This window comes from Cimex lectularius, unplaced genomic scaffold, assembly GCF_000648675.2.
Source record: "Cimex lectularius strain Harlan isolate CLEC.00 unplaced genomic scaffold, Clec_2.1 scaffold34, whole genome shotgun sequence".
Taxonomy (NCBI): domain Eukaryota; kingdom Metazoa; phylum Arthropoda; class Insecta; order Hemiptera; family Cimicidae; genus Cimex; species Cimex lectularius.
In genome coordinates, this window is record NW_019392635.1 from 1,150,731 (window position 1) to 1,172,329 (window position 21,599).

At 35.6% G+C, this 21,599-nt stretch overlaps 1 protein-coding gene and 1 non-coding gene across 4 annotated transcripts in view; both read right to left on the minus strand.

Annotated features, from left to right (window-relative positions):
• Positions 1 to 21,599, minus strand: part of LOC106661879 (glutamate-gated chloride channel) — a 185,290-nt gene that overhangs the window by 81,803 nt on the left and 81,888 nt on the right. The gene's annotated exons all lie outside the window — the stretch shown is intronic.
• Positions 11,226 to 11,298, minus strand: Trnag-acc. The gene has a single exon. It is a non-coding gene; the product is annotated as a tRNA-Gly (tRNA).

Here is a 21,599-nt window from a genome sequence, read left to right on the forward strand (position 1 = left end):
GAAGGTCCAGGGTTCGAATCCCACTCGTGACACCAATTTTTTCATTTGAACCAATACCTTACATAAACATTAATTAATTGAAACAGGTTATTTGGTTAATCGGACCACGAAATATAATGGATTTAATAAGTAAAACTAAGCATATCTTCACTAAAGCTCTCCGTGGCCATTTCATTTGTCGCCGAGAATCGAATCCTGATTACACATTTCAAAAATGGCGAAAAGTAGGGAAAATTCGAAAGGTGAGGTTGAGATGGGAAGTTGGTGTCCGAGTGGGTCGAAGTCACGATAGCTCAAGGTCGTGGGTTCGAATCCCGCTCGTGTCACTAGCTTTTTCCTTTCAACCAAAACGTTACATAAAACGATTAATTTATTGAAAGAAGTAATTTGGTCGACAGACCACTAAATATAATGGATTTAATAATTTTATAGTTCTTTTGTTAGGATTGCAATCATAATCGCCGTACACAGTGCTGTCGGCAAAAATATATATATATTTATAAAAATCAGTATCTATATTCAACATCTACTGTAGGATAATTTTTTTTGTGCGAAAGATCTTTACTTACTTTCCACGTACGATGTCGTAACAAACAAATCAGTGCTGAACAAGACTGGTTTAAATCAAAAGCGAAATATCTTTTATGAAGGGATATAGCTTAGATTATTTTCTTCATTTAATTTACAAAACACAATTCAACATAAAGTGCAATAATTTCGATAAAACGGTCTCTGTATTTTATATTCTGTTGATTTACAACGTCTGTTTTATTTTCTTGTCAAAGTTATTTCGACAAAACGACCCTTGAAATGAAACCCGTTTAGAAATTTACACGACCAGATTGGAAAAAACCGGGCGGATGGCGTGTCGCTCGTGGGTTGACAGAATTTTTCAACCTGCAAAGCTATTTATAACTAGTCGTAGACCCGAAAATAGACAATACCTCTGAAATCGCCCTCGGAATCGGTAGAGCGGTGAAGCGAGGCTTACTATTTCTGACATCCACGGCTGGAGATATTGTTTGCTCCAGTTGTATCCTTTGAAGGATGTGTTTACACTGGATAAGTTCGCTGGGCAACACCTTATTCTAGTGAAAAACTCCAAGGTTATTAATTGATTTAATAGCCGTCTCTCTATTTAATCAATTTAACCTAGAAAGTTTATTATATCGCTTGTTATAAAACTACCTCGTTGTGTTTGTTATTTATATGTTTATCTTGTAAGTTTTTAATTAAAACAAGTGTATAAAGGTTGATTTTTGAACAAAAAAAGCTGCGATGAAATGCGAACAGCGCATTGAGGAAAGAGTAGTAAAGTAAAAATAACACAGGAAAGCTTTAACTTTTAACCTTTTGCGCAGTAAATGCTGCAAGATGTAACAGTTCAAAGGGGGCGTAAATCTTGCCCCGACAGCTCAACGTTTGATTCTTATCAAGAACATCTCGTACAGGATTTGGGCAAAATATTTGTGCGCAATGAAGAAAAAAATAATCAGGCAAAACAACTTTATTACTTATGCGTTCGTACGATTTAATTAATTAGCCAAAACTCATCGAGTTGGTCGAGACGAATCCATTCGAAACGGGGAAAAATGGCTTCTTTAATCTTCAATCTAATGTAATGAAAATCTTCAGAAAAAAAGATCATTAAGAAAGTAGACAAATTAGTAAATTAAGAACTGGCCCTTTTTAGTATGTTAATTTTAATTAAGAAGGCACCGATAAAATCGGGGGATAACATTTTCCCAGTTGGCCCCGTTCCCGACTCTAAATAAATGTTTCAAATATTGAACAGACCGGCTCTTGGGGCCGGGAAGTTTTTTTTAACGCGCGTTAACTTCTTACTGACAAATTGGATTGGCCATTGTCACAGGTAAAAATCGATCAAAATCGTTTATTCGAAGATTTTGATGGGATATGAAATTTAACCCATTTCATCCCAGTGAACGGCATCGTTGGAAATGTGGAAATGGTCGTTATTTTGTATCAATTTTGGCACCCTACCCTCACTAGGACGGGCAAACTCACTGTAGTTAAAATCAGAGAAGTGATAGTACTATTTACTGGCGTGTGAGGTAATGGCAAAAAGGCATATATGTATATATATATAAATTTTGGCTAGAAATCGCGCGGTAGTAACAGAGTAACAAAATTAACATAACTTTGTCTTACAGCTCGAAAATGACACTAACTTTGCTATTTTAAAAGGGAATACCATATTTTTATTGTACAATTCTTTGCTAGAGTTTATTTTATGTCACTTTGACCCGACGGTAGAATCGTGAGGGTTTTGTAACAACAAGATGGCCCAGCCCGTTTATTTAAAAAACGATAAACTTTAGCAAAAAATGGTCTTAGATAAACCCAAAGCTAATTTTGACTAGAAATCGCGGAGTGGTAGAAGATTTAACATAACTTTCTCGTCTAGCTGGGAAATGACACTTTGTTATTTTAAATAGGAATACCATATTTTTATAGTATAATTCGATTCTAGAGATTACTTTATGCTGCTTTTACTGAAAGGGAAATTTTGATAGGAACGACCATTTTTGTGTTATGCCCGACGGAAGACGCGTGGGGTATGGGGTATGTAACAACATGGACCACCCACCGCCTTTATTTCGAAAACGATTAGCGTTAGCAAGTTAATTTAGGATAGGAATCTTCCCAAAATAATAGGGTAGGGAACATGGGGTTGCTTTTACCCTTACCTCATATTAATTTCCGAAAAAAAATCTTTTTTACAAAAAAGGATTTTTTTATCACCATCGAGTCCATTTTATTTTTGAAACGACCCTCAGCTGTTAGTATGTTTTGTTGCAGATTTGACCATCTATTAAAATTTATTAAGATGGCCCTCCCCGTTTTAGATTTAAAATGCAGGAATTCTACACTGTGCCTTTTTGCCCAGAGAGCGCTAATAAATTGTCAAATCTGCAACAAAACATACTAACATCTGAGAGTCATTTTAAAAATAAAATGGACTGGGAAGTGGAGATGAGCATCGATGTTTTTTGACCATCGACGGTGTGCTGTCAATGTTTTTTCAGTTTTTCCTAATTTCCACTTTTGTGAATGATATGACCCATATTCTTCTGATATGAAAGTGACCTATCAGAACCTGTCAGTAGTTGTTCAATTTGTTGCCTTTGTGGCACATCTGTTCCCTCTGAACGATTATTTTCCAAAGCTGGACAGATTATCTGGAAAACCAGAAATCGCTTAGAGGATCTACTATCTACTATATCTAATCAATAACTATATCTACTATCTAATCTACTATCTTTTAGTTACGTACATGTTAAACCTTTACTAATCACAAGTAATAATCGCAAAAACTACTAGGGCGGCCATGGGGGTGCCAGATTCTGACCTCCTGGACACTAAGGACATACCACCATTCTCGGGCAGAATAGGGTAGGGATTGGTAAGAATGGTCGGTCCTATCAACATTTCCCTTCCAGTAAAAGCAGCATAAAATAAGCTTTAGAATCGATAGTTATGTTAAATCCGTTACCACCACGCAATTTCTAGCCAATATTAACATGGGTTTATCTCCGACTATTTTTTGCTAAATTTAAGTTTTTACGAGTTAAATGGGTGGACTGTAGAAGATGACCCTGCGTTTTTTTTGTGTGTGTGTGTGTGTGTGTGTGTGTGTGTGTGTGTGTGTGTGTGTGTGTGTGTGTGTGTGTGTGTGTAATATATTGGTTTGTATTCAAGATGTCGAACAATTCAAAGTTGTTCTAGTTTTATACAGTTTGTAAAGTCCAAAACCATTTTTGTGAAGTCCCTCATAAGTGCTTCTTCCGGTTGGGGCCATTTATTCCCTTGAAGCACGATATACCGAATTATACCTGATCTTTCCCTATCGAAGAGACTGCATATAAATATCAGGTGGTTCCAAGTCTGATCTCCCATACTGCAAGGACATGTTGGATTGTCGATTATCTGGCACGCTTCCGCCAGATAAGATCTGTTTTTCCCATGGTTTGTCAAGGCGATAGCTGACTTGTGAGAATGGTCGATCTGAACTTTTAACAGTGAGGCTACTGTAAGGAAGAATTGCTTGGTTCCTGTTTTTCCGCCATGGTCCATTCCTCTTCCCATTTGATTTTTGTTCGTTATCTGATATTCTTCTTTATATACGTGTTTGGTACAACCGTATATGTTATACTAAGGCGCTCTTCTTCGGCGGCTTTTTTAGCGAGTTTGTCAACCATCTCGTTACCATGCATGCCAATGTGAGCTTTCACCCATTCTATGCGCACCTTAAATTTCATATTGTTACTTAATATCTCAGTGGTCTCTCGTATGTTATGATTTCGATGGTCTCGCAGAATAGCTAGGCATGGCATGTTTCACAGGCATGTTTCTGTTTTTAGTAATATAGCCTACTGGCTTTCCTGGTCTGCATTTTCTTTTATTCAGTGGTGTGTGTGTGTGTGTGTGTGTGTGTGTGTGTGCGCGCGCGCGAAACGGTTGACGTTTTGATTGAAAGGATTGAATTTTCTTCGGAACCCACCCCCACTTTAATTAGTACCTTGTATATTGTTAGTTTGTTGTGCATACTCATTGTGGGTTTGGATCCAAGTAGACGTCTGAATTATCCGCTTCTTCGGCTCAGTTGTGCCGTTTTTATTTTATGCCTATATTCCATGTAAGTCTGCTTTCCAAATAGAACTCTAGGTGGAGGATTTTGTTTGATGGAGGGATTGCCTTTCTGCACCGGTGGGTAGGTACTTTTAAGGCTCTTTTGTTCATTTATCTTGATGCGCCACCAAGTGCACCATTCGGTTATGAAGTGTAGGGTAGTAAGACTATAAAGTTTTATTAAAATATTTTACCAAAAATATTTTGATTACAGAATTTCATTATTTAGATTGCAGAAAAAAGTAAAATCAGCACGATGTACATTTCGCAACTACCCATCCAAATCTAATAAAACAGACCTTAAGAGAAGATAGCTCAATGATACAAAAATAATCTATTTATTTAACAATTAATTAAGGTTTTTAGTTGGGATGAAAAAAAGCTAATGGCATGGGCTTGAGATGGGGAGTTGATGTCCGAGTGGATCGAGGTCACGATAGCTCAGATGGTAGAGCAGCGGCGTATCTAGGCGAAGGTCGTGGGTTCGAATCCCTCTCGTGCCATTAGCTTTTTTTCATCTCAACTAAAAACCGTAATTAATTGTAAAGTATTAATTGTTCAAGCGGACCACGAAATTAGTGAATCTATTTATTTAACTTAAAATGCATTTTAAATTATTGAAATCATCCGATCTTAATCGAATTTGTTGCCTGTTCCCATTATGATCTGTGTTTGTTCAAGCGTTGTATACTTTTCTGCTTCATAAATCAATTGCTCAGATTTGTAAACTGCGGTTGAAAAATGAATACAATTTACCAAGTCAGAAGTGAAATGGACTGACATTAAAGGATTGGAAATCGCCGTAAGCTCCTGGTTATATAACGACTTCACAGAGATTCAGCCTTACAAACTAAAATTCTATTTAACTAATTGGCCACGTGAAACTTTTTAGATGGAATTGATATTTTTCGATTTTTTTTTTTTAAAGGCTAGGTCAAATGAACCGCTTATATTTGTGTATTTGATTCAGTCGAGGTATCCATTAGTATAGTTTTATTTATTATTTATACCGACTTTTATCGAATGTTTATATGTCTATAAACAATTTCATGACATTCGAGGCATTGTATAGCGAATTCGCTGAGAAAATCTTTGTTTTTGCTATTAAATTCTGCTTCAGAGATAGACAGACAGACAAACTATTTGTGTATTTTATGGCATAGGAGAGTAGTTTACCATGAACGAATTTCTAAAACTTGGCCAATTTCCAGTTCTGTCAATGTATTTAAGAACCTTCTGAGCGATGGAGACGCACTGCAAAAATGATTCCGATTTGCTCCTGTGAACTTTTCGCACCATATAGTACCACAATCCGGATTTTATGTTTTTGGAGAAGAATAGATCGATGTCGATCTAATAATATATCGAATAATGTTCCGTCACATCTGGAATCATGTTGTATTAGAGTCACAGCAAAAACAGAAACGAGTTTTCTAGGTTTGCAATCAAATATGCGAATTCATACAACTTCAAACACAAAAGACATCCGCGTTAAAGAAATTGGTAATCGCAGATAACAGAAGAGATCACTCCATAACAAGCTGGTTAAGGAAAATAATTCATATATCTTGCGTAAAACTGAAGAAAGATTCAAAAACATATAAATCTTTATTTTTATCAAAACCGTTCGATCTTATTCGAATTTGTCCACGAATTTTTGTAAAACCATTTTTTTTTTAGTATTTTAAGTCGGTTTTCCGTGATATCCTCGTGCCTAGAGATCACATGGTGAATGTTGCCTACTGGTGAAATAGTTTCCGCTAACTAGCTTTTGCCAAGAGGGTACTGCTCCCTGCCAGCCTCCTGATATACGACCTCTCACCCTCCCGACTTGAATGAAACTAATTTCGTCCCTGAAATAAGAAGAGACTCCATTTAAAGAGATTTACGTTTGAATTAGGTATTTCTTATTCAAAACTTAATCCCACTGCTGAACCCTTGCGACGTGAAACTGGTTTTTGAAAATTTCAAAGAGGTAAAGTACTAGGCGCAAATTACACGAGAAGTTAGTTAATTTTAACCTTCCTTAGGTTTTTTATTAAAATCAGTAATTAAACGTTTATGGACGTTTTATATTACTAAAAAAGACCATATAAGTCAAGATGTTTTAAGATTTAAACCAAAATTATGTTTAAAAACATTTCTTTTGAGTCTGACAGTTGAGTATACAAATGGCTCACACGCCATCTTCCCCATAGTTAGAGGAGTTCCTCAAGGTACTGTGCTAGGCCCCATTGATTTTGAATGTGTATTTCTGATGTTAAAAACAATTTTGTCACAGTTATTTTTCGGTTTTTCCAATTAAAACAACTTGAACACTGGTTTTATAATTTGCGGATGAACTTAACCACCAACCGCGACAGGACACGAAATCCTTCTGTGAAAATCATGCTATCAACGGACAACTAAGAAGAAGAAATAAGATGAGAGTACACAAGGGTACAGCAAAAGAAGTAGGAAGACTCTCCAGATATAACTTTCTTGACAAAACACTGCAGACCCAATACGAATTTTGCAAAGAATAGAGGTAAACCCCCTACAAAACCCTTATTGCGCAATAATAATTGACCTGAGATAGGATGAGCCCAGTGAAAACCGACCATTTAAAATCTATGGCAGTTTAATTAATCCGTTAAACCCAGGATGTCAAGAAGTTGCATTCAAAAAATTATTCAGAAATCGTGAGATGCTGTTTGGTGTGATGTAGGTTTCAGAAAAACATTTTCTTAATCGTGCCAACGTTTCGATCTTTATTGAGATCATCTTCAGGGCCTGGGATTTACAAACATTGTTTACATTTAACAAATACATTTAGGATGAGGAAAAGTGAATTTATACAATGCAAAAAATATATTTTTTATATTCAATCAAAGTATTTCTACTCACTCAAAATGTTTGTCTTCTATGTAATTGTGCCATTCTTGCGTGTCGTGTTGAGAGTGCCAGTGAGATTTTGCTGTTTTATGTTTATATATGTTTGGTTTTGTAGGGGTGGGGAAGGATGTCGGTATAGAAAAGACATTTTTGTATAAGGCGTCGGCTTCTTTGAGGTGAAAAGAGCCCACGAAGGGAAACAATGTGTTGGTAATGGTTCGGCCAGATTATCCTTTCAGGATTATATAGAAAGGGATAAATAAGAAAAGGAAAGCTAAATTGTTGGACAATTAGACTATGTGAAAAATATTTGATGTGTGGAATGTAATATAATGATATATGTATGTTATCTATATTGAATTTGATTAATGATATTGGGGGTACAATGTACCCAAACTGAGATACCAGTAACCGATATATTCCATATCACTCCCCTGCAGCAGTGAGTTTGCCAGTCTTGGTGACGACTGTTTTAACATAAGCTTTCTGTGTCCAACACTCTAGATATACCTTTAACAACGTCTTCTTTTGTCCTTTTTGAATGGGCCCAGAAGCAAATTACTTTGGGAAAACAAAACAAAAGTTTCCCGAACATAAAGGAAATGAACAAGCTGACTAACTAGCCAAAAAATGGGCAACTCTCTAACCCATGGGATCAGAACCAAAACTAATTACTCCGGAGTGTGAGTTGGAACTGGAAAAATGGATTAAGAAAGAGAAACTCGAACACTGGAAAAACACTACAGATATGAGGCAGAGTAAGAGATTTATAAACATCTCAAAACGGAAGCCTCTTAGGAGGCAGGATTTGAGGATACTTACTGGCTTTTATACTGCCACTGCCTTTTTAACTATCGCCTAAAATATGGGCATGGCTGAGACGGCAACATGCCGGCTCTGTCAGGAGGAACCAGAGTCATCGGCACTTATCCTTTGCCAATGTATGCATTAGCCCCTTTACGGTACATCCAGTTTGGTAGGACATTTTTCATGCCAAAGAGGCACCAGGGAAAGAGCTCAGTTTTTTAACGCGAACTTTCCAAGGTATGGGTGTAAGACATAGGGGTTCCACAATAGACCTGTTTAGGTCGCAATGCAGAATTTGTTGAAGAAGAATTGAATGAAGAATTGAATTCCTTATCACTCCTCTGAGTTTAGTCCTCTGTATCAGTGAGTTTGCCAGTCTAGGTGGGTTGTTTTCACATAAGCTTTCTGTATCTAGCATCTCTACAGTTTATCCATTTCTTCTTTTGTCTATTGTGTGTGATGGAGGAGTCTAGGTATGTTTTTGTCAGCCCAGGTTCATGCCCTATAAATGGTCGTGCAGATCCTCCTCTGGTCAGTCTGTTTCCACCCTTACAATCCTCCACGCTGAATCTAAAACCACGATGACCTCGGAACCTCCTATTGTCAATTAAATAAAAGAGAGTTCCAGCACTGGCTCCTATCTGATAAATCTGTCAGATTTGAATATAATTATCTATACTACAGATAGCAATAAATAATTCAAATCCACTGGTAACAGAATCATGTTAAAATCAAAGAGTTAATAAGCTGTAATTGACGGAAAATCAATAGCAAAAAGCTAACTATAGGTAATGAAATTTGGTAAGTATTATGTACATAATCATAACAACTAACCACAACAATTGGTAACAATTAATTTTACCAGTTTGCCTAGTGTTGCTCGAAAGTCTAGCACAGCAGCTATTTAAGCTTATCGTCCTTCTAGAAATTTATGTGTTTAGACACGACCTTTCATAAAATATAAGATGATGCTAATTTGTAGTACGAAAAGGTCCGATCGATGATTAGTTTGCTCACTTTCTCTGATCTACATTTAGTTGAAGTTTGACAGTTAAATTAGGTAATAATAATAATAATGCTTTATTAGTACAAAAAATGTTTACAAAACAAAACATATGCCATAACATGAAATAACGGCATGGATAACAGACCGTCTGCCGGAGGTTGAAGCCACAACCATAAAATATATATGTATATATATAAATAAAAATAAGATGATAATAATACCCTCGACACGACACGCAAGAATGGCACAATTACACAGAAGACAAACACTTTGAGCCCTGATGATGATCTCAATAAAGATCGAAACGTTGGCATGATAAAGAAAATGTTTTTCTGACACCTACATCACACCAGGCCGCATCTTACGATTTCTAAACAAATAATAATACAATGATACTAAATTAAAAAGATAAAGGACTACTGATAATAATTGAATTCCCTAATTAGATCATGACGATACGACCATGCTTGTCGTGCGAATATGATCAATTGCAGACTGTTCCTACCATTAAGGAATTCAATTATCTGGGCTCTGCTGAGCCTGCTGTGACCTGTATGGGGATATCTAAATTCCGAAAGGATGGGACATACACCGAAGAAATGGATCCCTTTTCTCCTCCTTTTCTCTGAGGTTACAAAGAGCACAGAGGGGTAACTCTCTTTCTCGCCACGGAGTGTAGTTAAGATAAAGCCACTCGCCTCTTAATTTAAAAAACCACCTCAGCTCCGTGGGAGAAAGATGTGTATTTCTCGAATTAAGGGACAGCGGGGTAGGGGGGCACTGCAGATCTTTATATAAAAGAAAACGGTTGGACTGTCGAGCCGACCACACACACTCTTCCCGGTAACATTCATCCATCTTTTAACATATGCCCATTAACTGGGCACACCATTTATCCAGATCCTGGAAGTTCAAATCCTATCAGATCCTGGAGTCAAAAGGGCATGAGTATTTTCCGCCAAATTAACCCAGTGCTTGAACCAGAATGTTTTTTTCTTGATAACCTCTAAGGATAGAGAACGAGAAAAGCGGTGAGCAGGCAGATTCAAAGTCTTGATGCAGTATCTAACTTGGAGACCGAAGGTGAAACATATAAAACATGAAGCAGAGAGGTTATGTCTCAATAGAAACCATGTAATTTGGTGTTATGAGGGGGAGTCCAAACAACTTCTTAATAAAGAAACGTTGAAATTTTTCCACCAACTTCTGTCGTTGAAACCCCCAACGCTGGGCACCATAGCACTCAATTGAACGGTAAATCGGTTTGAATAAGCTATATTTGATGGAAGGAGGGACTCTAATTAGGTAATAATATAAGGTAAGTTTTTCTTTTTCAACATACATACGTGTTCATTCCTACAGAACATGCTATTTTAAAGATGACCGTTCTCTATCAACAGGTTAATGGACTATGATATGATTGTTAGTGAGTGATATAGAGATCCAGTTTTGGTGAAGGACCTTTGATCATTCGCTAGAATTCTTTATCTTTGTTTTAAACTCATTTAAAACCATTTGCAAACTTTACCTTCTTTCTCGTTACCTTCGCCTGCAAACTAAGTAAGAGTTTAATTCTTGATTACGGATTGAAGATGTTTAGTTCTTCTTAAAACTAAATTCTTTACAGTTGAAAACCTGGAGAACTGTCTGACTGATTTGGCAGCTAATGACATATCAAATGACATTTAATTGTACTAGAATATTGATTAGTTTTTTTTTTTTTAAATTATCAACCTGAGAGCTACTGGAATATATTCCGTTGTCTTGTTTGGTTTTTCAATGATCCTTCAGTATATCTAGAAATTTTCAGAATTCAGTCTTTGTGAAGTCTTTTTAATTTAATTCAGTAATTAAATAAGGTTTTTAGTTGAGATAAAAAAGTCAATGGCACGAGCGGGATTCGAACCCACGACCTTCGGCTTGGTACGCCGCTGCTCTACCACCTGAGCTATCGTGACCTCGATCCACTCGGACACCAACTTCTCACCTAAACCGCACCTTTTGAATTTTCCCTCCTTTTTGCCATTTTTCAAATGGTTTAATTGGTCAAGCGGACCACGAAATTAGTGAATTTAATTAATTCAGTAATTTCAAAGTTATGTTCCAGTTGTTCCACCAAGTTAAAGATATAACCGCGAAACAGAACGTTTTCATTCCAACCCAAACTAGATATTTAACTTGATAGCTGTATTTGTATATATGCCGAATATTTCCTCTATTTATATTGGTGTGCTTTCAAAAAATTGAGAACCTTTTATTTTAGTTATACACAAATAAATATTAATTTAAAAAAATTGATTTACAATTGTTTTAGTTGATTTTTAATCGAAGATGCTAAACTTAAGGACATCACAATCAAAAACAAACAACTGCTTACTAGATCGATTTCTAAAAATATGAACAATTTTTGTAATACCACCTCAGCATATTCAATCCTTCGCAATAAATATATACATTTTGTTAAATCTTTACGGATTTTTGCTTAGTTTCCTTTGTTCAGCTAGTAATCCTTTCTTAGAGATGAAGTTCAAGTTTACATAGTTTTCATATTGTTTGGAGCAAGGTTTTTTAGAAAAGGATTATAGTTTCAATAAAGCTATAATATGTATGAGATTTTTCCGTCTTTATTATTACTGGTGTCCGAGTGGATCGAAGTCACGATAGCTCAAGTGGTTAGAGCAGCGGCGTATTGAGCCGAAGGTCGTGGGTTCGAATTCCATACATGACACTAGCTTTTTCATTTCGACCAATACCTTACATAAAGGTTACTTAAATTATTTTTGTATTCATGTTAACTGAAAACCTATTCACTTTTTTTTCACCTTTTCAACTATGAAATAAATATTACATAAAATCAGTCTAGTCATTTCATAGTTGAAAAGGTGGAGAAAAAAGAAATTTTATTTGAAGTTAAATTGGCCAAAATTAAAATATATAATATATCCGATAGTTCAAGTGGTAGAGCAGTGTATTTAGTCAATGGTCGTAGGTTCGAATCCCGCTCTTGGCACTAGCTTTTCATTTCAGCCAAAAACCTTACGTAAAAAGATTAATTGAAAGAAGTAATTTGGTTAATAGACCACTAAATATAATCGATTTAAAAATTTTAATTTTCCTATATACGTACGTTCAATATCATATGATATTAACTCAATCGTTAAAGATTAATTAATTGAAAGAAGTTACTTGATCAATCGGACCACGAAATATAATGGATTTATTATTTTTATTTTTTATTTTATTGTTAATTCTATACTGTTTAATATGTAAAAAATCAATGTAATGGTTTTTTTGTGGTTTATTCAGTTTCTTCCTGCATAAGATCATATTTTATTGAGAGGTTTTTCTACCACTTAATTTTTTTTTTAATTAGACCTTATTACAACTTTACCTTTACTTAGACGGTGCAAATGGAAAAAAAATTGATATCAGATTAGAATGTTGTTGCAATTTAGGCTTCGAGTTTCTTATTCCATTTGGCCCTTTTGTTTATCCCTTTATCAGGCACGAGATAGGCTATTGTTTGGAAACATTTTCTATAATGGAATTCAATTTCCTCCGATAAGGCCAGCGGAGGAGGAAGTAAGAAAGCTTTTAGCCAATTACGACAACAACAATCATAGTACCTAGTCCAACAGCCAATGGAGATTTACTCTCGTTCAACAATACAGATATATCGCCTTTGACAAACCGGACGTAGAAAGTATCGTCATTTCGTAAATTGTTTCCCACCGCCGATAAGAGTTTTGCATCCACGGGTCCGAAGGTGTACTGTTGGGTCGGAAATGCACTTTAACATCACAGACACTTCAAAAATATTGAATTGTCACTTATACTGACAGAAATATTCTCAGAGTAATAGTTTATTTTATGTATTAAGGGTACAATGTCGTCAATATATAGGAAAATAGCCAATAGATTCCATGCATTTGAAAATGCGATAGGTCAATCGATAGAAAACAAAATATTATCTAGGAAAATAATGGAAATTTAAAGATTGTGAATGAATCCCACACTTGCACTTGATCTAAAACCATACTTTCTTTTATGTATTGCTGTATAACGTCCAAGCAACACAACAATGACATTCACCAGAAAACCTCAATAGAAATATGTGGTTTGTCCCATCGCACAATCATATGTGGGTCTAACCAGTTTCCAACTAATCCATGATTCATGATTGCGCATACATTGTCTGATCACAGATTCTTAACTCTGTTGGAACATTAAATTCACTTAAAGTTCTTTTAAGAGGATCTTCGGAAGAGGTCAAAACAGAGAAAACTTCCTTACGGTTTTCGCCGAGCTTTCGACAGTTTTATACTGTCATCTTCAGGGCCTGTTTTATTATCATAACAGTATAAAACTGTCGAAAGCTCGGCGAAAACCGTAAGGAAGTTTTCTCTGTTTTGACCTCTTCCGAAGATCCTCTGAAAAGAACTTCTTGTATCCAGCAGGTCGATAATCTATTTTCATCATTAAATTCACTTATTTCGTGGTCCGCTTGACCAATTAATATATTACAATTAATTAAGGTTTTTGGATGAGATAAAAAAGTCAATGGCACGAGCGGGATTCGAACCCACGATCTTCGGCTAAATACGCCGCTGCTCTACCACTTGAGCTATCGTGACCTCGATCCACTCGGACACCAACTTCCCATCTCAACCGCAACTTTTGAATTTTCCCTCCTTTTTGCCATTTTTCTGTTGGAACATTTTATTCCAATCTAGGATCAGAGAGTTTAGGGGGAAAACGTGGAAATTGGTTCATTTTCGTTGATTTATATTTGTGCACTGTGTCTATTATTTGGAAATGGGCATGAATAATATACCTAGGGAGGTATAGATCGAGGTAGATGGCCAAATTCATATCCAAACATTTTTAAATAGGCCGTCATTCCTGGTGATCTGCGACAATAATCTGGGTTCCACTGACCTACCAAGATATATTAAATTGTGAGCTTAAAATTGGAACATTTTAAAATTATTTATTACCCTTATAACGAATTACTACACATTAATCACCGTTTGTTATCAAAAACCAAGAAACACAGATCGCTACTTCAACCTTTACATCACACCATCTCTTCATACAATAATAAACACGACCAAAGAGCTAGTTCACAGAATTGTTACCCTAAGCCATGAAAATTTACATTCTTTAAAAAATCCTACAGCACTTGCTACCCACCATTTTGAACACCAACACAATTTCGACGTCAACATTCCTAGAATAGTACACACGGAACAAAACAAACAAACATAACTTTAACACTAACAGAGATAAACACAGCATCAATTACAGAAGAGACACATGTAAACCCATTCGCAGCTACACTAGTATCATTAATCAAATTCAATATCGATAACATACAAATATCATCACATCACACAAAACATATAATATAACACATAAAAACAATCATCACATTCCAACGTCAAACATTTCTACATAAATTCACTACTTTCGAGGTCCGCTTGACCAATTAATACTTGACAATTAATTAAGGTTTTTAGTTGAGATGAAAAATGGCAAAAGGAGGGAAAACTCATAAGGTGGGGTTGAGATGGGGAGCTGATGTCCGAGTGGATCGAGGTCACGATAGCTCAGGTGGTAGAGCAGCAGCGTATCTAGCCGAAGATCGTGGGTTCGAATCCCTCTCGTGCCATTAACTTTTTTTCATCTCAACTATAAACCTTAATTAATTGTCATTTCTACATAGTTTAATTCTTCAACAATTTGGCTTTCCTTTCCCTAATTATCACCGTTTGTAAAATCATGACAGGATAATCAGGCCAAACCATTACACATACTTCGTTATTGTCGACTTCTTTCACCTCAAAGAAGCCGACTCCCCATATAAAAATGTTTTTCTATTCCGGACTTCCTTCCCCACCCCTTCAAAATCCAACGTATATGAACATAAAACATCAATATCTCACTGGCATTCTCAAGACGACACCCAATAATGACACATCTACACAGAAAACAAACACTTTGAGTGAATACAAATACTTTGATTGAGTCTAAAATATCTAGCATTGTATAAATTCATTTTTTTCACATCCTACATGTATTTGTAAAATTGAAACAATATTTATAAATCCCAGGCCCTGAAGATGATCTCAATAAAAATCGAAACGTTGGCACGATAAAGAAAATGTTTTTCTAACACCTACGTCACACCAGACCGCACCTCACGATCTACAAATAATCATTGACTAACGGTCACACATTAAAAATTATATCTAGGTTAGGTACTTAGTTTTATGGGCGATAAGTTGAGAATTGAATGTAAAACATCATATTTTACTACCATACGTGTTAGAATGAAGAAAAGCGCAGGAGCGCCATCGTTAAAAATGTTGTTTATTTATGTATCAAAGGCAGTTCGCTTTCTACTTTAATGGAGGATGTTATTTTAATGGGAAAAATTAAAAATACCTTCAAAACCTGGTTTATTAATAGAGTCAACATAGAAATAATCTTATTTGAACAGGTGCCACTTACAGAATAAACTCCTGCCTACACCGCGACACCTACTCCAGGAACAATCGAACTGGAACTACATACTTCCGAACCGTGTGTCATCTACCGATGACACATAAACATAAATACATAAATTCAAAAAATTACAAATTACAAAAATTATTTAAAAAAAAAAAGTATTTGTCTAAATAGAGATAGAATTTGAATTGAGAAAATTAGATTTTGATGAATCTCTAAAATTGACCTGTCATTAGTTTCTGCTATAAAAACATATCATCCTAGAGTGTAAGTCAAATTTAGTGAAACACATAAAGCTGCATAAAAGCTTTTGCAATTTATCCAAAGCTATATATTTATCTTTAAAATTGTTTATGCAGGTTTAGGTTATAAAATCTCACGTGAAAAAGACCCTCGATTAATAAAACGGGCGAAAACAAAGAGAGCGCAGAAACATTCCAAAAGGCTGGAAGACCATTGAAAAAAAAGGGGCGTTTTGTTGCAGGCGGAAAGTTAGTTTTGTCAGAGGTCTCCCCGACACGGCCGCACCGATGTCGAAAGACAAAAGCCGGTATAAAATTTCCCGTTTATTCCTCAACAAGAAGGGAAAAGTGAAAAGAGTTTCTTTTCCGGAGAAGGTGCTCTTCTTCTTTTGAGGCGCCGAAGTTGCCCTACTTGTTGGCATCTTTCCTGTTGCTTCGTTGACTGACGGGTCAAAGCTCGTCTACCGAGTACCAGATTTGGCGAGTACTGAGAAAATGATATACAAAACATTTCATAATTTTTTTTTAAATTTGTTATGTTTAAAAATAATAAACACTGACACGCAAAAAGTTCCACCCAATTGATTGTTTTTTCATTTTCTTCATAAAAGAAAATTCTGCCCTTAATTTGTCTCATTCCTTTTACCAATAAATATTTGTTTATGCCATGTTCTAAATTAGGAATATCAATTCACATACTTAATCCTTAATCCAAAACAAAGATAAAGGATTTTTTAATGTTTACTTTTTACGGAAGTTGAAATGTTTATTTAGTATCATTTGAATTATGAAGCAATAAACTGTTTAGTGATTATTCGGAAATCGTGAGATGCGGTCGGATGTGATGTAGGTTTCAGAAAAACATTTTCTTTATCGTGCCAACGTTTCGATCTTTATTGAGATCATCTTCAGCCCTGGGATTTATAAAAATTGTTTAAAATTTATTTTAAAAAAAATGAATTTATACAATGATAGAAAATTTTAGATTTAAAAAAAGAATAAAGGTATACTTTGAATTGAGTCCAAATAATTTGATTGAATCTGAAATTTTCTAGCATTGTATAATTTTTTTTCTTCACATCCTATATAAATACACCTATGTATTTGTAAAATTTAAACAATGTTTATAAATCCCAGGCCCTGAAGATGATCTCAATAAAGATCGAAACGTTGGCACGATAAAGGAAATGTTTTTCTAAACCCTACGTTACACCAGACCGCACCTCACGAACTCCAAATAGTCATTAATAACCAGGCCCAATCGGCAGAGAAAGTGTCGCGCAGCCAATAGGTATTTGGGTGTCCCACTTAATTGAAGGGCGCGATTCCTTGGCTCCATATAGAGAGCGTGTAAGGATGCCACCCGACATGAGAATTTTGCTTGAACACGGCAGCGAATATCCGGGTCCTCTGTTCCGGTTCTTGGAGGTCTTTATTGAATATTTTATATAGTATTTATATAGGTGGTGGTTTTATATAGGAAATTTCAACATTAAATTATTTGGAAAAAATTATTCTATTTAATCTTTCAAAATGTCTGCACCATTATTTTCGATGATATGCCAATTTTCCAGCTTCTTCTAAGCATTTTTAAACTTTTTTAGTACTCATAAAACGAATTATTAAAAAATTATACATAAAGAAATTATAATACATAAAAGCTTTGTTTGTACAAACGATTATTTGGAGATCGTGAGTTGAGGTCAGGTGAGACGTAGGTTTTAGATAAACATTTCTTTATCGTACCAACGTTTCGATCTTTATTGAGATCATCTTCAGGGCCTGGGATTTACAAACATTGTTTAAATTTAACAAATACATGTAGGATGTCAAACAAAATGAATTTATACAATGCAAAATTTTTTTAAATATTCAATCAAAGTATTTGTACTCACTCAAAGTGATTGTTGAGTAGAAATACTTTGATTGAATATAAAAAATATTTTTTGCATTGTATAAATTCACTTTTTTCCACATCCTACATGTATTTGTTAAATTTAATGTACAAATGGAATGTTGTAAACCCCAGGTCCTGAAGATGACCTCAATAAAGATCGAAACGTTGGCACGATAAAAAAAATGTTTTTCTGAAACCTACATCACACCAGACCGCATCTCACGATTTCCGAATAATCATCGACTAACGGTCACTAATCACTGACTAAACTCACTTAATTTTCATCTTTGTTTTCTTGATTTCAATTTTTAAACTTCAAAATGACAGTGCTAAGGATGTTGCGCGTGGTGTGGCAGTTATTGATGATGGACGTTTCATCAGGTATGCCGCGATTGCCGTCGGAGTTCCATACGAAATTCTGCTAGACACCGTTAGACGTTTTTTAGAAACTACCGTAGAAATCCCAGTTCTGGACGCCCTAGGGTAACAGAACAGGATGACCGTTTTTTGGGTTTGAAAATTTGGCGAAACCGGCACCTTACTGTTGTTCAAGTGATTCATCAGCTGAAGGATGTTCGAGGTATCCAAATTTCTGATCGCACTGCTCGAAGAAGATTTTTAAGTATTGTTGATGACTTTTCGTTCCGTCAGAGGACCAGAATGACCAGAACACACAGAGTTGCCCGGCTCCATTTTCTCGAAAAGAACAAGAACAGCCATTGGTCTTTGAACTATTGGTCTGCTGAACTTTTTACTGATGAGTGTAGATTTGCCCTACGACATCCAGATGGGCGTGAAAGAGTGTGGAGAAAACGGAATGAAAGGTACGAAGCATGCAATTTTTTCCAGAGCCAACCTTTGCAACATAGTGATGGTGTGGGCGGAGAGTCGCATAGTTGGTTGTTGTTCGTGGAGGGTCTTTGACGGCCCCTATGTGGATGAAATTTTGGAACATCATGCGTTCCTCGATGAAATCAGCAACAATCCTATTCTAATGCACGATAATGCCCGTCCACATGTCGCTCGCATAGTACAAACGGACCTTCAGCAGCATAACATCAGGGTCTTAGCCTGGCCAGCCCGTTCTCCAGGCTTGAACCTCATCAAACATTTATGGCATAACCTCAAAGGACGAATAAGAGGATATCCATCACTTCCTCATACACTCCACGATCTTGAAGGTCTCTCCGTGAAGGATGGGCTAACCTCCAGCAAAGAGACATTTCCAGCCTGGTAGAATGTATGCCAAGGCGTCTTCCTGATGTAATTAAAGCAAAAGGAAGAAAAACGCGATATTGAAATGTTAATTAAAAATCTAAAACAAAATTAAAACAAATTTTATCAGTATGTCTTTTTTTTCATTTTCCTTAGCAATTTACATGTTTTAACTTTTTTAGACAAAGACTCAATTATTAAATCTTACAAAATCTAAAACTTTGATTAATATATAAAAATATATAGAAATCAAATTGTATTACAAGTGGGTGAAATTTTTGCCTGTCTATGTATGTTTATGTGCAATAACCTATTAGGAATAGCTAAATTTGTTAAAAAATAGTGGTTCCTTCTAGAATTAAGTGATTTATAAAGTGTTTTGTTGGTTAAATGATAAGACTTTTTTGCCTGAATTTCAAAGGAGGACAACTAAACCGTAGTCCCTCTTTTCTGTGAAAAGTACACTGTACCATAACAAATATATGAACTAGGAAATTTTCTTTCAAGAACCATCTGAAAGTATGAGATTGATTGATTTCCAGATCGCAGTGCCATCCCACATGTTTGTAAAGGGATACAGGGGAAAAAAGAACTGGGTCGGTCATATTTTCTCCGGTCGTCATCCCACGCCGAAGAATTATGACTGTCAGTTGGATAATATCTGAGATCAATCTCAATCGCCTCCTCGCATTTATTGATAAAATCGCCCTCAACGCGTGAAAAACTGAAAAATCGATATTTGTTTTCCAAAACAAATTTGACACTAATTATACATATTTGTGACTAATTATACAACTATCTGACCTTCGATCTGTTTTATCTAGAAACATTTGCGTGCTACAAAGTAATTTTTGCGTCAAAAAAAGTTCTCATATTATAACCTATAAGTTTTAAATTTAATCTGAATGATATTGATAGATAATACATAACCACCAGAAAACAATGTTAAACCCGTTGAGAAACGTACAGATAGATATTAAAATTATTAGAAAATCAAAGGGTAACTGGATTTTTTATGCATATCCGTATAATTTCAATATTAACAGTGTTTTCAGATTTATTTTCATTCAATTTATTTTATTTTTAAATACGTGATTGTTTTAAATACGGATAAATAATTATCTAAATAATCTTCGAAAAGGTATAAAAAAATAAGATTACTCCAAAGGCTAAGTTGGTGATGTTGCAGACAAAATCGTCACTTTTTCTTAAATCAGCGTTATCCCAATAGAAAAAAATGATGCCGTTTCACCCTACAAGGAAGCGAAACTAGGAGTTCTCAAGGTTCAGTTCTGAGTCCCACACTCTTCAACGTTACGCTCACGCGGTAAAGTGATCGGTTTTTTTCCATGAAAACGTTTTTTGCCCAAAAATCATGAATAATTCGAAAACTGTTGAGAAATCGGGCCAAATGGAAGGTGGCCAATTGGAAACTTATTAAAATTTCCTATCGATTGCTATAAGGCGCCGCTTCAAAGATGATTTCCTGGCTCCACAGCACAATTTGAAGTTTTCGTGAAAAAAGTCAACTTGTTCCCGATGAACGACTGAAGCTAAGAAAACATTTAAAAAGCCATCTTGTTCACCGTAGAATTTTCTAAACAATAAGACCTAAAACTCTGTGACTTAAAAGGCTGAGAAAATATGCATTTTTAATGTTGGCCATTTTTCAAGCAAAACGCAGTGGACGGTTTTTTATGGGCAGTGTATTTTTGTTGTATTATACATAGATATTTAATTGGTTTATGTCATATAATATTGAACAATATCCAAATTAACTAATACCGGTTAATGCCTTATGAAATGAATGTGCATTGTGCAGGTCGAATATGCTGTAGCTATATGTCGCAAGCTTACAAGTGTGAGAAAGAGATGGTTCGGCCTTGAAATTCTTAATGGAGGAATAAAGTTTTCTTTTTTTAAATGGTAAAGCTTGGACAAAGTTAATTGGATACTTACACAGACTAACTCACTTAAAGTTCAACAAGATATATGCTAGTTTGTATATACCATTCAAGTGTTATTAGTTAATTAAATAATAAAGTTAATTTTGTCTGTTCATTTTCCCATAAGTTATTTGAATTACATAATTTTGTTGTTTTGGTTTGCAGAGAAATAGATACTTTATGTAATTTATATAATTTCCTTTTTCTTTATTTATCTATGTTACTAATGATAAATGAATAATTTAGGCTCTGCGTGACGGATTCTCTGTGGACCCTCTGGTCGTACTCTTGCTAGAAAGGTATACCGAATTGGAGTTCCTCCGAAAAACGGTGGTGTTGCCTGGGTCCCTGGACACGTCGGCCTGGAGGGTAACGAACGCGCAGACGCGGAAACGAAAGCCGGAACGTCTCACCCTCCCGATCGGACCATCGCGATCAGGCCCTCTGAC